This window comes from Monodon monoceros, unplaced genomic scaffold (genome assembly GCF_005190385.1).
Source record: "Monodon monoceros isolate NGI ecotype Baffin Bay Population unplaced genomic scaffold, NGI_Narwhal_1 Super_Scaffold_22, whole genome shotgun sequence".
Lineage (NCBI taxonomy): Eukaryota > Metazoa > Chordata > Mammalia > Artiodactyla > Monodontidae > Monodon > Monodon monoceros.
The window spans coordinates 33,137,333-33,155,660 of record NW_021703779.1 but is presented as its reverse complement, the minus strand read 5'-3'; the positions used below and the strand labels follow the sequence as shown (position 1 = coordinate 33,155,660).

The following is an 18,328-nucleotide window of genomic DNA, read 5'->3' as shown; positions in this document are numbered from 1 at the left end:
ATGGGCTGATGTTTCTGTAAAATAACATACTGATATATTGCCAGAAAATTAAATGGAAAAGACATATGAAATATGAGTCCCAATTTTTTTTACTAGATCCAACTGACAAAACAATTACTTGGTATAATTACTAAAAAAGTTCCTAAATGCCTAACTCTCCATTTCTGTACTTATATCCTTTTACACCAGGAACAAATTTGCAGAATGGCACTGGCCTGCAAGCCACACTTTCAGTAGCACTCATCTGGATACACAGAAAGGTCTTTCCCTATAACAGAGGAACTGCATAATTTTATTGATTCGAAGATGCACCATTTTTAAAAATTTTAATATCTCTGTAATTAAAATGTATCTCAAAATCACTATCTCCCCAAAGGCAGTAGGACTTAGCTCTCCTGGTCTGTGCACAGTGCATCAAAACCTCCAAAATGGGTGTCAAGCACTTGGAAAAATGCCAGAGACAAAGTGGAACACTTTTTAAAGAAATGCTGCATCACCAGTGCTTTTCACAGCTCAGAGGATGATATTTTGCAGAAAAATCACAGATGCTAGCGACTCTAAGCAGAAAGTAATTAAAGTCTGTTGGAGTATGAATGAAGAAAGTGTTGTGAATATCATGAACCAATTTATTTTGCTTATATTTTTCTCCTAGGTATACACAAGAGTGATATATGATAAAAAATCACTGTCTAAATAACTCTAAACGAGCTCTTTCAATAAGTGTAAAATGCTAGTGATAAGAAGTATTACATCAGTTTAATGGACCGTTTTTTTTCTTACTGGTACATAAAAAATGCATCTTAATTTGGCAGAATCTTGTAATTGATTAAATACCGCATATGCTTTATGAGACTTATTTACCAGTATATAGTTAGGCTCAAGTACAGCAAGGGGAAGCCCCAAGTCCCCCTAAAAAAGCAAAATGAAACAAAAAGCTTGAGCAGAACCACATGTGATCAGCCAGACAAGGTCGCCCTGAGGGCAAATGTTGCATTCTCCTGCATCAAGCTGGGGACACCAAGGAAAAAGGCTAAAATGGTTCCAGGCTGGCAGTATTCCTGAATCCCAGAAGCAGCGAACACAGATCTCTGCAAAGAAGCATCCTCAATTTAGACACCACATATTAAAACCAACCAAATATATGTGCATGGTAGAAGATCAAGGAAACAAGCCCCCATAAGTGACAGTATGCAGAAACCACAAACAAGAAAATGACACCATCAAGGACTTCCAACATTTACATTACCAGATATGAAGTACCCCCCAAAAATGCATTCAATGTTCCCCCAAAAAGGTCAAATCACAAAACTTAACAAGCAATATGAAACCATAAGAAAAGCTCAGCTGGAACTTACAGAAAAGAAAAATAAAGTTGATAGATGTAAAACTCAACAGATGGGTTTAACGGCAGGTGAAACATGGCTCAAGGGAGAACTGGTAAACTGGAAGATAGATCTAATGAAGTTACCTAGAATGCAGCACAAAGAAATAAGTAAATGGAGAACATAAAACAGAGGATAAGCAATATGAAGTGATACACAGATGGAATATACATGTATCTGGATCTCAGAAGGATGTAGAGCAGGGGTTCTCTACCTTGGTTGCACTTGTGGAGCTATAAAACTATTGATGCCTAGGTCCCACCCAGGACATTCTGATTTAATTGTTCTAGAGCATGGCCTGGGCTTCAGAATTTTTAAAGCTCTTCAGGGGATTCTAATGTGCAGCCAAGGTAGAGAAGCACTAATATAAAAAAAAAAAATGGCGAAGATCACTAACTTGATTTAGTCACTCTTCTTAGAAGTGATGCCAAAAGCACATGTGGCAAAAGAAAAAGTAGATAAATAAGGCTTTATAAAAATTAAAATTTTGTGTGTGCTTCAAAGGAAACCATCAATACAGTTAAAAGATAACCCACACAATGGTACAACATATTTGTAAATCATATTTCTGATAAGGGATCTGTATCCAGAATATTTAAAGAAATTTTACAACTCAATAATAAACAAATAACTTAATTAAGGGCAAAGGATCTAAAAAGACATTTCTCCAAAGATGTGCCAATAAGTACATGAAAAGATGTTCAACATCATTAGTCATCAAGAAAATACATATCAAAGGACAATTATATACCACTTTACACCCGCTTATGGCTATAATCAAAAAGTCTGATAATAGTAAGTGTTGGTGAGGGTGTGGAGAAACTAGAACGCTTGTATGTTGCTGGTGTTGATGGAAAAAGGCACAGCTGTTTTGGAAAACAGTCTGACAGTTTCTCAAAATATTAAACATAAAATTACCATATGACCCAGCAATTCCATTCCTAGGTATACACCCAAGAGAAGTGAAAACATTGCAAACAGATGTCCACAGCAAAAACCTACACAAGAATGTTCACAGAAGCATTTTTCATAGCAGCCAATAACTTTTAATTACTCAAATGTCCATCAACACAGAACAGGATGAATAAAATGTGATATATCCATACAATTAAATATATTTGGTAATAAAAAGGAATGAAGTACTGATACATGCTCTAACATGGATGGACTTTGAAAACATTTTGCTAAGTGAAAGCAGCCGATCACAAGACCACATAGGCTATTGTTCCATTTCTATGAAATGTCCAAAACAGGCAAATCCATAAAGACAAAGAAGTAGATTAGTGGTTGCCTAGAGCAGTGGGACTAGGAGGAGGGGTTGGGTGGAATAGAGGAGTGACTGCTAACGGCATCAGGGTTTCCTTCTGGGGTGATGAAAATCTTCTAAAATCGACTGTGTTATACGTATAGCTGATTCACTTTGTTATACAGCAGAAACTAACGCACCACTGTAAAGCAATTATATTCCAATAAAGATGTTAAAAAATAAATAAATAAATAAAATAAATTGTGGACAACCGTATGGATACATTAAAACCATTGAATTGTATACTTTGAATGTGTGGATTGTTATATCTCAGTAAAATTGTGAAAAAACGAAGAGGTGATATTTGAAGGGCCAATGACTGAGAAATTTCCAGAACTGATTAAAGACACAAATCGATAAATATAAGAAGCACAACCTATAACAAGGAGGGTTATTAACATGAAATCTACTCTAGACACACTATGGTGAAACTGCAGATAGCCCAAAACAAGGAAATCCCTGGCAATCAAAATTCAGAGGGCATTGCGAACACATTGAAAGCATCATAGCACCTTAATTGCCAGAACATCAGGAGAAGAGACTACGCAGAAGGTAGCACCTTTGGCCTGAAATCTCTAGAAAAAACAAAACACTAGGCAGTAACAGAAATCAAGAGTATTGTCTTTGATTCACATTTGGCCAGGAACACGGCTTCCCTAAAGAAAAAAGAATGCCTCAAGCTTGAAAGCTAAATGTCAAAAGCCATTTTACAGAGTTTTAGTTAGAATCTCTAAGAAGTCACCTGCACCAAGAAGAATTGGGGACTCTTCTCTGACTGCTAAAAATACTGATGGGGAGTTAGTTATGTGTTGGTCAATATTCAACAGTATAAATCAGAAATAGCTGTGCCATACGGGGTACTGCCTTGCTAATTAAAAGCTCATGCTGTCTAAGATGAAGAGAAATATTAAGTCACAGTATGCTGTAGAAAAATGCTGAGGGTACATTTTTCCTTCTAATTTCTGATTTAGTTATCTCTTCAGGTATTTGTTTATTCACTATGCGACGGACGTGATGAGCTATTCATTTCTTAGCTGTAGTAAAAGTATACTTACTGAAAACTGGCTTTGATTCTTCTACTCCCCTATGTATTCTTATTCATAAATATTTACTTTAACAGTTGTTTGCGGAACGGTATTTCGATATGCAATTAAAGGGATAGTTTTCTACATTCAGTTCTCCTTTGCTGGAAAAGCATAAGTCCTTCCAAACAAACAAAAAAGAAATTCTAACAGCTGATTTGATTATGTGTCTACATCTGTCAGTGGTTAATTTATCAAGAGTGAATGCAAGTTTTAAAGAGAGAGATAAAGGTTGAGAAATACACGCAAGTTTTTATCACCCGCATGAATATAAAAGTAACAGATTATTTTAAAAACAAAAGCCTTTTTAGATGTTACGTACTGTACAAGTCCAGACTTAAGAGTTTCCTAAAAAGTCTATTAAATGTTAACAATCGGAGAGTTCTGTGTGTCAGCACAGAAATGCATAAGTGGATCATTTTGACCTGTCACAAGCTGGGCACTCTTCTCATTTTGTAATGTAAAAGTGGTAGAATTTTACCATCTCTTGGCTATCACAAGGCTGACTGCAAACGAAAATATGACAATATTCACGACCAATCAACTATCCTGTCCATCAGGTATTTCATCCTACGTGGCTCTGTCAAACCCAAAAAAGCTAAAACACATTTCAATACGAGCTCCTTTTAAAATGTGGGTTGTCTCTTCTTGAGCCTCAGATACAGGGGATTATTTAGTTTCATGAAATTAAAAACAGTTCATCTTCATTCCTTCCTTCCTTCCGTGAATATGTATTAAGAATCTTCTGTTTGCCGGGAGTCTGCCTATTATTCAGCTCAGTAGGAGCAAAAACAGAGTGGAGATGAAGAGCTTAGAGCTGCCCCAGTCATGCTGCAGGCAAGGCTCCCTAGGAAACATGTAGGATGGAAACAAACACGATATGTGCATTGAACAGTACATCCAAAACGGGCAGCCAGAGGTGCCGGGGAAAGGGATCGACTGAGAAAAAAGGCTTGTGAGAAAAATAACAAAAGATCCTACATGCTGCGGAGCAAGTAAGCCTGTGCACCACAACGACTGAGCCTGTGCACCACAACTACTGAGCCTGCGCGCCACAACTACTGAAGCCCGTGCGCCTAGAGCCCGAGTTCTGCAACAAGAGAACCCACCGCAATGAGAAGCCCACGCACTGCAATGAAGAGGAGCCCCTGCTCACCACAACGAAAGAAAGGCCACACGCAGCAACAAAGACCCAGTGACGAAGACCCAACGCAGCCAAAATAAATAATTTTTTTAAAAAGGGAAAATAACAAAAGAAACTCAGGTGGTGTTAGGCACTTCCTGCTGAGCATCCTTTCTCTCACAGTTTGCCATCCACTTTCAATCCCCACACTTAATCATCCATGCTTGGCTCCAATATCACACCCCCAGTTTTTTTTTTACCATGTTCTATTTGGGAACTTGTCACCTGTAACTGAATGCCTTCCAGACACCTCCTCTCTTTGAGTTTTCAAGCTACTATGTGGAATCTGGGGTGAGAGTGAGCAACTAATTTGGTCCTGAAGCCCCAGAACTGATTCAGAAGCTCCACCTACTCCCTCGAGGGTTCTCTCAACAGAAACAATTTGCCATTTATCAGTCAACATTTATCGGTGTATTTAGGGAATGGGGAACTTTGTTTAACACTAAGGGTACCACCAGCCCAAGGTAGCAGAAAGAGCATGAGTTTGCAGAAGAACTTGAGTTCTAGACTACATATAACCTCTTATCAATTGGGGACCGTAAGTCCCATAGGTAAGTCTTGGTTTCTCTCTCTTGTCTTACATTCTCAACTGGCTGGCTCCTACCAAAAGTATCCTCCTTGGGCAATAAATGTTATTATCCTACTCCTCGACCCTGCGTCCTCGGGAAAGTTACTCAACCTCTCTGCAATGCTTTCTATTTTCTGTTCAGAAGATGGTAGTAGTAATAATATGTAACTCGAAGAGATATTGTGAGAATTAAATGGGACAGCTTACGTAAAAAGTACTTAGCTGACTTAATGTTCTATATAATAATTAGTTACCACTGGCTGCAATGACTTGGAAGCATTTTAGAATCTTGGAGCGGCTTAGAGCTATTGCCTCGAAAAAAAAAATTATTCTTATTCTGCTTTACGTAAGTGGTTCCACCAGTCTTCATTGTTTTCTAACCATCTATCTTTTCACTTTTAATTATCTTAACTGGGCTCTCTCCTCCTTCTTCTTGGGTAGCAGCTTAATAAATATAGCTCTGATCCTCATGATTTTACTCAATACTTTATTAAGGAAGGCACAACTATTTAAATTAAACCATATGAAGATTTTAATTGACACAGAGCTATTCGACCATTCAAACTAATACAATGTCATCACTAAATCCTAATTTAGTATTATTTATAAGAATAAAACGCATATATCCAGTTATATTTTTGATGGGGAAATATGTTGACAAAATTTATCTATATATGACATCAATTCTATTATTAGGAACATTCCATAGATGTTCTCTGAGAACAATCATCGAGCAGGAATAAGATATATGTGAAGAAGAGAATATGGAGAAATCACAGCTAAAAAGCACAGGTGAGATTAAGAAAAATAGTTCTTATTTTCTTGGCATTTATATTTCTCAAAGAAATACATGTGCATAACTTAAAAAGTGAAGAGTTCTTTAAAATAATAGCAGGCTCCTGCCCCACCCCTCCCCATCCACATTCTGACTCCTCCAAAGCAAAAACTGAAAACATTGTTTTGGGCATTTTTTTCTAGCTACTTATCTTCATATTTCTAGATGAGATGCTTGTACAGCTATTTCTTGACTTTTCCATCAAAGGTGTTATCTATTAATCTCCTAACATGGAAGATGAAGACTTAGCTCTCTTATAATCTCTCCACACATACATTTCCTTTCCCAAATACCCAAAACAGTTATATCACTTTTTTTCCCAAACAATATGAGGTTAAATCAATATCCATTAAACAAAGCCATGTGCAGTGATTACCATTTCCTTTCCCCCCGTGCCCCCCGCACAAGTTAATAATTTCCTTTTTTAAAAAAAATTATTTTATTTTTATTTATTTTTGGCTGCATTGGGTCTTCGTTGCTGCACAGGCTTTCTCTAGTTGCGGCGAGCGGGGGCTACTCTTTGTTGCGGTGCGTGGGCTTCTCATTGCGGTGGCTTCTCTTCTTGCTCTAGGCACGCGGGCTTCAGTAGTTGTGGCACGTAGGCTCAGTAGTTGTGGCTCGCAGGCTCTAGAGCACAGGCTCAGTAGTTGTGGCACACGGGCTTAGTTGCTCCGTGGCATGTGGGATCTTCCTGGACCAGGGCTTAAACCCGTGTCCCCTGCGTTGGCAGGCAGATTCTTAACCACTGTGCCACCGGGAAGCCCAATTTCCTTTTCTTATAATATTGTTCGGTTTTCTATTTTGTCTACACCAAATTCATGCCCAAACTTTCCAACAAATTTGCAAAACTCCCCTAGGTACAGCCAAACATATCAGGTAAGCTGCCTATTCTATTTTTTGTTTTTTCTCTTAGCATCATCCAGGCTGTAGCTCTGCTTCAGTGCTTACCAGCTGCCTTCAAGGCCTGATATCGAGCTGTCATCTCGGGCTGTCCCTTACCATCACTCTCGAAGTTTTCTGATCCCACCTGCATTGGAGCTCCAGGTTTTGAGATCTCATATTTTCCTATTTCTTGGTTCATTCTCCCATCACAATGGACCCCCCTTAAAAATGTTTTACCAGCTCTTGCAGTGTTCCACATGGTGGCTGGTTCATTTGGAACGTCTGGCCCCTAAGTTTTTTTAACACATTCTGTGAAGCTAGATTACCTCTGCCTCATGCTTTTGAAAGAAAAAAATGTTCTGTTTTTTTGAGAACTTGCAAAGATTTTTTTCTACTCTCACGTTTGATAATTTTGGCTGCTATAGAATTCTAGTTGAGAATTTTCTTAGTGAACTTTGGGGGCCTTGCTCCATTGTCCTGTAGCTTCTTAAGTTGCTATTCAAAGTCCAGTGCAAATCCTCTTAAGGAAGCAGTTTTGTTTTTCTTCTTAGAAGCCTTTAGAATCTCTTTTTATTCTTTTTCCATCCAACGTGCTGGTGGGCCCCTTAAATCCAGCAACTCATGTGGCTTCACATTTGCCCCACGGTTCCAGAAGCCTTGAAGTACCCGGAGGATCACCCCCACACACACGCAGCTGTAGTGAATTACTGGTGGGAGAGCGATACCTCTGGTCAGGACAAACTCTGAGATGTGATTTACACTCCGGAGCTCCCCTACAGAATGAGACAGAAAGCTGGGGCTTAGCCTAAAATCACACCTTTGTTTTGGCTTCTGACCCTTCACTGTTTCCCCCACTCCCATACTGGTTTCTCCTGAGAACTCTTCCTTAATGGAGCGTGCCCATATCTGAGTCAGGTTTTGGAGAACCTGGCCTAAGACCATCATCTAGCTGCTCGAGTTTGGGAAAGGATCCCGGAGTCTAACCACTCTATCAAACTTGTAAATGTCAAAGTTGAAGTTGAGTCTTACAGGCTTCTGGAACTTTGGGACCAATGTAGAGCCCTCTCCTGTACTGCCATTTTTATTCAATCTTAAGTTGAACTTCAGAAACACCCTGAGGTTCAGAGAGCCAAGTTAAAACTATCCTTCCATATGGCTTGGGGTACAACTCACTCTCCTCTTGGCAGTGTATACATTACTAGAAAAACATGCAGAAATCTAACCTGACTTAAAGCTCTAAAGGAAGCTCTGTAGTCTGAAAAATGTGGCTTTAACTGCTTGACCAGCTGTGTGATGACAGGCAAGTTACTGAACCTAAGTCCCAGTTTTCTCCCCTGAAATGGATATAATATGTTAACCACAGTGCCTGTAATATAGTGAGTCCTATCTTTTTATATATATATATATATATATATATATATATTTATTTATTTATTTATTTATTTACATTTTATTTTTTGCTGCGTTGGGTCTTCATTGCGGCGACTGGGGGCTACTCTTCGTTGTGGTGCATGGCCTTCTCATTGCAGTGGCTTCTCTTGCTGCGGAGCACGGGCTCTAGGCGTACGGGCTTCACTAATTGTGGTGAACGGGCTCAGTAGTTGTAGCTCACAGGCTCTAGAGCACAGCCTCACTAATTGTGGTGCACGGGCTCAGTAGTTGTGGCTCGCGGGCTCTAGAGCGCAGGCTCAGTAGCTGTGGTGCTCGGGCTTAGTTGCTTAGCGGCGTGTGGGATCTTCCCGGACCAGGGCTCGAACCCGTGTCCCCTGCATTGGCAGGCGGATTCTTAACCACTGCACCACCAGGAAAATCTGAGTCCTGTCTTTTGAGTTCTTTTCTGGTGGTGGTGATAAGTTTGTGGTACTACCACCGCATGCCTTCACCCAGTTCCCACATGTCAGACACGCTCGGCCAAGGTTAAGGGTATGGTCTAAGGCAGTGGTTCTAAAAAAGTAGTCTCCAGGCGAGCAGCAGCATCAGTGGAACTTGTTAACAGCACAGTCTCAGGCCCGACTCCAGACCTACTGAATCAGAAACTCTGGGGATGGAACAAGCCCTCCAAGGGACTCTAATACACCCTCAAGTGTGCAAAACACTGACCTAAGGCCACAGATCAGAGGAAGGTATAATAGACCCCCATGGAGATGAAGGCCACAGACCTAGAACCACTTGGTATGGTATTGAAGACTGTAAGCAGAACTAATGATTATACATGACACCTCAATGATTAGGGATAAGAACACAATGATGCCTCTACTAACAGAGTAGTATAGTTTATACATATCAAGATCATCATGTCATAAATGAATATGAATAGCAGCTAAAGAGTAAAACATAGATTTAAATTTGTAAAATTGACAGTGAGTCCATATGACATAGCCTTGAAATGCGAATAGAAAAGTGCATTAATGCAAGAAAAACATAATTTCTGGGCCCAGAAGCTGAAGAAACACTTGGAAGAACCCTTAATTGTATTAATCCTTTTCTGAAACAAGCTACCGACTGTACATGATCGGGAACATTTGCTGAGGAAAACTCATTTGAAGTTGTCATTTCGCCAGAGAACAACTACTGAAATTTGTCTGAAATTCTGAATTAGCGCCATGCAAGCAAATGATCTTTAGAAGCAAAGAAGAGAACTTAAGAACAGGAAAGAGGTCCTTGAATTTACCACTCAGGTTCTGGGGGAAAAGAGCAAAAAACAAACATTCCAACATCACCTGCATAGCAATTTACTGCCGATAAAGCCAATTAGGTGATTTACTCTGAGGAGTACAAATCAGACACAGGAAAGCCAATTCCTAGATTAAGTCTTCAAGGAGCCTGAAATTTTAAAAAGAGAAAAGAACACCCTCCTGGAGGAAGCAAAGTGCAAAGGGTAACTTGCATGGCTTCGGGCTTCAGGGGTGGTGACCAGCCACTCAATTTACTTTGACACCATCTCTGTGAGCTGTTCAGCTTAATCTCCTGTGTGGCAGAGCAGAGGATATTTCCCTCCAGCCCTTTATGGCCTCTGTTTGAAGATCTCAAAGCCTTGCTTATGTGATCAGGGGCATAGCAGCTCTGACTAACACCACAGGGGATATTAGACGGGCTGAATGTCCAAAAAGCATACTTGTATTATTTAGTTAACACAGGGTCTCACTTACATTAATGACAATAATACTCAAAATACTAATAAAACAAGGACTGACTTATACAGAGTCTTTACTCTGTGCCTAGCAGACCCTCTGCTAAGCATGTTACATGCACATTCTCAGTGGATCTTCATACCACACCTATGAAGTGGGTGCATTTAATAGCTTGTTACATTTTGCAGTTGAGGAAATCAAGCCTCAAAGATGCTAAGTAACATGGCTGAGGTCAACCAGCTACTGTGATGGAGCCACGATTCAATCCCAAGGCTATATGACTGAAAGCCCTGTTCTTTTTAAGTAATCTCTTTTTTTAAAAAAAATACTAATTTATTTATTTAATTTCGGCTGCACTGGGTCTCAGTTGCAGCACACAGATCTTTAGTTGCGGTATGCGGCCCTGGGCTTCTTAGCTGCCGCCTGTGGACTTCTTATTTGCGGCATGTGTGCAGGATCTAGTTCCCGGACCAGGGATGGAACCCAGGCCTCCTGCATTGGGAGTGCAGAGTCTTACCCACTGGACCACCAGGGAAGTCCCAAAAGTCCTATTCTTAACCATCACCTTTTAATACCTTCATTGAGACGCTAACCTATTTCAACAGCTGCAACTGATACACGGGCAATTCTCTGTTTTACAAGGAAAGAGGAAACATTTTAAATAGCAAAATTATGTTACTGAAATGTGCATGAGAACAATACCTCCTTTCTGGTTGAGCACTGGTTCTCTTCAGCCTTAGATAGCTGGAGAGTTTGTTAGGAACGTGGCTCCCTCCTAAACTCACTGTAGGAGTGGAGATTCAGCTGGTCCCCATAGTATTTGCTTTGAGATTGGTGATGCTTCGGTTGTCATGGACACCAGACTTCAATACACCACTGAGCAGGGGGAATCCATTCTATGCAAAGCAATGGAGCCAGTAGATGGGTACAGTAACAGCTAACTTCACATAATACTATGACCAATATTTGTTTTGCCACCTCTCATTCAGATGACGTTCTCACCCATGAAGTCTGTAAGACTGCCTCTCATGTGGGAAACAGCTTCTTTATGGCCCAGGTAGCAATGCTCACACTTCACAGTGTCAAAGGCATTCATTTGTCTGGGTTGTTGAATGTGTAAAGCTATTCAGAAAAGGAAATGTGACCTTACACAAAACACTTCTTTGTTCAGCTTGCTAAAAATTATGCTAAAAATTAAGAATGGATCAGGGGCTTCCCTGGTGGCGCAGTGGTTGAGAGTCCGCCTGCCGATGCAGGGGACACGGGTTCATGACCCGGTCCGGGAAGATTCCACATGCCGCGGAGCGGCTAGGCGCGTGAGCCGTGGCCGCTGAGCCTGCGCGTCCGGAGCCTGTGCTCCGCAACGGTGAGAGGCCCGCGTACCGCAAAAAAACCAAAAAAAAACAAAAAAAGAACGAATGGATCAAATGACTTCTTGAAAATTCCATTTGTCCAAGTGGCTAGCACCCCAAGAATAATGAGTCTGTTAACTTGGTAGGTTTCCTTAGTAGCTAGATCCATAAAGAAAGTAACTAGGAAAAGATAAGAGGTACTTAGATATATATAAATAACGCATGAGAAAAACATGTTTTTGAGACAAACCAAACATCCAACGTCCAAGGCATTGTACTTAATTAGTGAATGTAGGTCAGAGAGTAATCAGTAAAAGTGAATCACGAAGAGAAATGCTTATTTGGACACATCATGGCAAGTTTACCAAGAGACCATCACCACATGGGGATATTAAAGGACCCCCTCCACACATGGAGGAAATCCACTGTGTGTTGTGTAGGAGCCAGTCGAGTGACAAACATCTCTCATTAACCAGCAAAGAGGAAATTAGCCAAGTTAATAAAAAATTAATACAATCTATCATTTTCACATTCAGAAGTCAATAAATATAGTGAAATTCCATTAAAACCACCTTCTTATGGAACACTGGGAGGTCAGGTTATTGGCAAAACAAATAATTCAGTACATTTAAAATAATTTTGGGACTTCCCTGGTGGTCCAGTGGTTAAGACTCTGCACTTGCAATGCAGGGGGCACAGGTTCGATCCCTGGTTGGGGAAGTTCCGCGTGCCACGAGGTGCAGCAAAAAAATAATTTTTACTATGCACATTTCCCCAATTTACTTCTTCAGTAATAAGAAAATTATGAACCATGCTCTCTCCAAGTAATTACAATACAAATGATAAGTTTAGGTTTTAGTGGAATGTATATTAGTAGATTAATTAAAAGGGGTAAACAAGTTATCTCCAAGGAAATCCACATTATTCTGAGTTAAATTACTGTATCAGAAGAAAAAAAAAGGAAAAAAGTCTACGCATCTTCAATTTAATTTATGTCACACAGGTAAATTTAACTGAATGATTCTAAAATGGGAGTAGTTCTATGAGCATCATGTTTTCGATCTGATCTGGGAATGATAGTGTCTCTTACTATGAAAGGATTTAAAACTGCTGGAGCATGGTCTATTTGGGCCTTTAAAGAAATGTAAAAAACAAACAACAATAACAACAAAATACTTGTATATATAGTGCAAAATTACATTTATCAGAAAAAAAGAAATCCATGTAGTCACTCAGAGTCCTTAAACCTGCAAGAAGATGTGCCAGGCAGGGATTCTTTCCTTCAGCGTCACCCACGAATTGGAAAGCTGATATTCTGGCATTTGTGGAAGAAATCATTTTCAGTACAAAGGCCAAACGATGAAAATCATGAAGTTGGGGGGAGGCGGGGGGGGGGGGGATCAGTCAAATCTGTTGACAGGCAATCCCATAAAATTGAGAAAAAAAAGTGACTTCAAGCTTTTTACTCAAATCTTCTCAATGAACCAGCAGCAGCAGCGTCACTTGGGAGCTTGCTAGAGATGCAGTATCTTGGACCTCACCCCAGACCTGCTGAATCAAAACCTGATTTTTACCAGGATCCCCAGGAGCTCTGCGTGCACGTTAAAGTGTGAAGAGCACGCACTGAAAGCACAGATTTGGTGACCAGCCTGTGGGGATGGAACCCCCCTCTGCCGCTGACTAGCTGTGTAACCTGGAACAAGTTCCACAGCCTCTCTGTGCCTCGGTTCCCTCACTGGGGAGGATGGAGATAGTACTGGTGCCTAGGTCATAAGTATTAAATGACATAATATCTGTAAAGTGCTTACAACAGTGTGCACAACAAGGGATCAAGCAGTGCTAGCTCTATGTCCTTTCAGCCATCACAGGGTTCTGGATCAAGAGTAACAAAGGATCTAAGATGCAGCCCACAGAAGTGCCCCATTTCCTGATAGGTCTATAATCAAGCAATTAGGAACTGGATTCCGCTTACAAAAATCCAGCTTCCCCAACCTGCTGTCATTTCAAGCCAAACTGCAGGGTTTACTTATGCAACGAACAACACACAGCTGCTTACAAACCAGGGACCACTCAAATTCAGACTGCGTGAAATCTTGCATATGCATTTTGTTCAGTGAGTGCTGAATGGAATGAAAAGAGGACACATTTCCTATCTGAGAAATTTCCATCCTCATTTTTACCCATCAGTTTGTCATATACTAAAAAGTCTCATGAAACCTAGTACTGAAGCTAACGTGGGATTGCAACAAAAAGAATAAAATACCTAGGAGTAAACCTACCTGAGGAGGTGAAAGAGCCGTATTCAGAAAACTATAAGACACTGATGAAAGAAATCAAAGATGACACAAACGGAGAGATATACCGCGTTCTTGGACTGGAAGAATCAATACTGTGAAAATGACTATACCACCCAAAGCAATCTACAGATTCAACGCAATCCCTAGCAAATTACCAACGGCATTTTTTACAGACCTAGAACAAAAAATCTTAAAATTTGTATGGAGACACAAAAGACCCCAAATAGCCAAAGCAGTCTTCAGGGAAAAAAACGGGGCTGGAGGAATCAGACTCCCTGACTTCAGACTATACTACAAAGCTAGTCATCAAGACAATATGGTACTGGCCCCAAAACAGAAATATAGATCAATGGAACAGGATAGAAAGCCCAGAGATAAGCCCACACACCTATGGTCAACTAATCTATGACAAAGGAGGCAAGGATATACAGTGGAGAAAAGACAGTCTCTTCAATAAGTGGTGCTGGGAAAACTGGACAGCTACATGTAAAAGAATGAAATTAGAACACTCCCTAACACCATACACAAAAATAAACTCAAAATGGATTAAAGACCTAAATGTAAGACCGGACACTATAAAACTCTTAGAGGAAAACATAGGAAGAACACTCTTTGACATAAATCACAGCAAGATCTTTTTTGATCCACCTCCTAGAGTAATGGAAATAAAAACAAAAATAAACAAATGGGACCTAATGAAGCTTAAAAGCTTTTGCACAGCAAAGGAAACAACAAACAAGATGAAAAGACAACCCTCAGAATGGGAGAAAATATTTGCAAACAAATCAACGGACAAAGGATTAATCTCCAAAATATATAAACAGCTCATGCAGCTCAATATTAAAAAAACAAACAACCCAATCAAAAAATGGGTAGAAGACCTAAATATACATTTCTCCAAAGAAGACATACAGATGGCCAACAGGCAGATGAAAAGCTGCTCAACATCACTAATTATTAGAGAAATGCAAATCAAAACTACAATGAGGTATCTCTTCACACCAGTTAGAATGGGCATCATCAGAAAATCTACAAACAACAAATGCTGCAGAGGGTGTGGAGAAAAGGGAACCCTCTTGCACTGTTGGTGGGAATGTACATTGATACAGCCACTATGGAGAACAGTATGATGGTTCCTTAAAAATCTAAAAATAGAATTACCATATGATCCAGCAATCCCACTACTGGGCATATACCCAGAGAAAACCATAATTCAAAAAGACACATGCGGGCTTCCCTGGTGGCGCAGTGGTTGACAGTCCACCTGCTGATGCAGTGGACACGGGTTCGTGCCCCGGTCTGGGAAGATCCCACATGCCGCGGAGTGGCTAGGCCCGTGAGCCATGGCCACTGAGCCTGCGCATCCGGAGCCTGTGCTCCGCAACAGGAGAGGCCACAACAGTGAGAGGCCCGCGTACCGCAAAAAAAAAAAAAAAAAAAAAAGACACACGCACCCAAATGTTCACTGCAGCACTGTTTCCAATAGCCAGGACATGGAAGCAACCTAAATGCCCATTGACAGACAAATGGACAAAGAAGATGTGGCACATATATAAAATGGAGTATTACTCAGCCATAAAAAGGTGGGGGTGGGATGAATTGGGCGATTGGGATTGACATGTATACACTAATATGTATAAAATAGATAATAAGAACCTGCTGCATAAAAAATAAATAATATTCAAAAAAAAAGTTTAATTATAAAATGTAAAAAAAAGAAAGAAAGAAAATAATGTGGGAAAACAGGCACCCCCAAACGCTCAAGGAGAGAATGGAAACTGATGTAACCTTTCTGGAGAACAGTTTGATAATCTCCATCAAGAGAAAAATATCTATAAACTTTGACTCAGCAATTGGGCTTTAAAAATTTATCCTACATATATACTTGCAACAGAAGGCAAAGATACATATACAGACATATGTATGTATGTATATGTAAATGTTGTATACGTATATATGCACATTATATATAGTAGTGTGTATACTTTACAGCATTAATTTTGATAGCGAAAAAGGAAAAAAGTTTGAATCAACTTAATGTCCATCAATAATAGTTAAATTATGGTACAGCTATTAAATCAAACCAGTATAAAGAATGAGATCTCTCTACACAGTAATGTGCAAAGATGCACAAGGCACATAAAAGAACAAGCTGTAGTGTGTGTATGTACATATTGGGTTGGCCAGAAAGTTCGTTTGGTTTTTCCATCAGATCTTACGGAAAACCCAAACGAACTTTTTGGCCAACCCAATACACACACACACTCACATACACACACACACACACACACACACACATACAGAATATCACATAAATGGATAAAAATATAGGTATTTTATATATCCAGAATATTTCTTTAAAAATGTTCAAAGAAGACATTTTTTAAAACATGCATACCTTGTTTTATGCACGTCATTGTGCTTCACAGACAGTGCCTTTTTTTCTTCCTTTACAAATTGAAGGTTTGTGGCAGCACTGTGTCAAGCAAATTTATCAGAGCCATTTTTCCAACACCATTTGTTCACTTTGTGCCTCTGAGTCACATTTTGGTAATTCTCCCCCTATTTCAAACTTTTTCATTATTATTATATTTGTTATGATGGTCTGTGATCTCTGATGTTACTATCATGATTCGCTACTGTTAGGCTGAGATGGTTAGCATTTTTTAGCAATAAAGTATTTTTTAACTAGGGTGTGTACACTGTTTTTTTAGACATAATGCTATTGCACACTGAACAGACTACAATATAAGAGTAAACATAACTTATCTGCACTGGGAAATCAAAAACTTCATGTGACTTGCTTTATTGAGACATTCGCTTCATTGCAGTGGTTTGGAACTGAACCCACAATATCTTTGAGGTATGCCTGTATATCTTTCTGTATCCTCTTATTGTTTGTGTTTACCTTGTGAGTATGACAGTAATAATTTTTAAGAAAAACTCAGGAAAAAAACTCTCAAACAACCTAACATTTACACCTCTAGGAACCAGAAAAAGAAAAAAAAAACTAAGCCCAAAGTTAGCAGAAGGAAGGAAATTATAAACAAACATTAGAGCCAAAATAAATGAAATGGAGAAGAGGAGTAATACGAGAAAAGAATCAATGAAATTAAGAATTGGTTCTTTGAAAAGACAAACAAAATTGACAAACTTTTAGCTAGACTAAGACAAAAAGAGAGAGAAGACCCAAAATCAGAAATTAAAGAGGAGACACTAAAACTGATATCACAGAAATACAAAATATAAGAGACTACTATAAACAATTATATGCCAACAAATTGGACAACCCAGAAGAAATGGATAAATTCCTAGAAACATACAACTTACCAAGACTGAATCATGAAGAAATAGAAGTCTAAACAGACCAATAATGACTAAGGATATTGAATCAGTAATCAAAAACCTCTCAACAAAGAAAAGTCCAGGACAAGATGGTTTCACTAGTGAATACTACCAAACATTGAAAGAAAAATTAATGTCAGTCCTTCTCAAACTCTTCCAAAAGAAGGAGGGAACATGTCCGGCTTCATTTTATGAGCCCAGCATTACTCTCATACTAAAGCCAGATAGAAACACTACAAGAAAAGAATACTACAGGCCAATATTCCTGATGAATAGAGATGTAAAAATTCTCAACAAAATACTAGCAAACTGAATTCAGGAGCACATTAATAGGATCATACCCAAGGATCAAGTAGGATTGATCCTTGGGATGCAAGGATGGTTCAACAAATGCAAATATGTGAGGGGATGGATGTGTTAATTAACTATATGGTGAGCATCCTTTTACAATGTTTACATATATCAAGTCACCATGATGTACACTTTAAACATCTTACAATTCTGTTTGTCAATTATACCTCAGTACAGCTGAAAAAAAGAAAATAAAAATGAATACATAGTACAAAGGACACTGCATGGCACATAGTCTGTTCAATAAGTAATTGAATGAGTAAATAAAAAAATGTTTTCCTCTAAAAACGTGATACATCACATTAATATAATGAAAGATAAAAATAATGATCATCTCAATAGATGCAGATAAAGAAAGAATCTGACAAAATTCAACATCTTTTAATGATAAAAAGTGAACAAATTTGGTATAGACAGGATATACCTCAACATAATAAATACCATATACGACAAGCCCACAGCTAACATCATACTCAATGGTGAAAGGTTGAAAGCTTTTACTCTAAGATCAGGAACAACACAAGGCTGCCCACTCTCACTTTTATTCAACATAGTACTGAAGTTTTAGCCAGAGCAATTAGGCAATAAAAAGAAATAAAAGGTATCCAAATCAG

General features: G+C 39.2%; 1 protein-coding gene and 1 non-coding gene across 2 annotated transcripts in view; one reads left to right on the top strand and one right to left on the bottom strand.

The window, feature by feature from the left end:
• LANCL3 (LanC like 3) overlaps positions 1-18,328 on the bottom strand; it is a 93,713-nt gene that overhangs the window by 66,692 nt on the left and 8,693 nt on the right. The gene's annotated exons all lie outside the window — the stretch shown is intronic.
• On the top strand, positions 12,369-12,441 carry TRNAA-UGC. Its single transcript has one exon. It is a non-coding gene; the product is annotated as a tRNA-Ala (tRNA).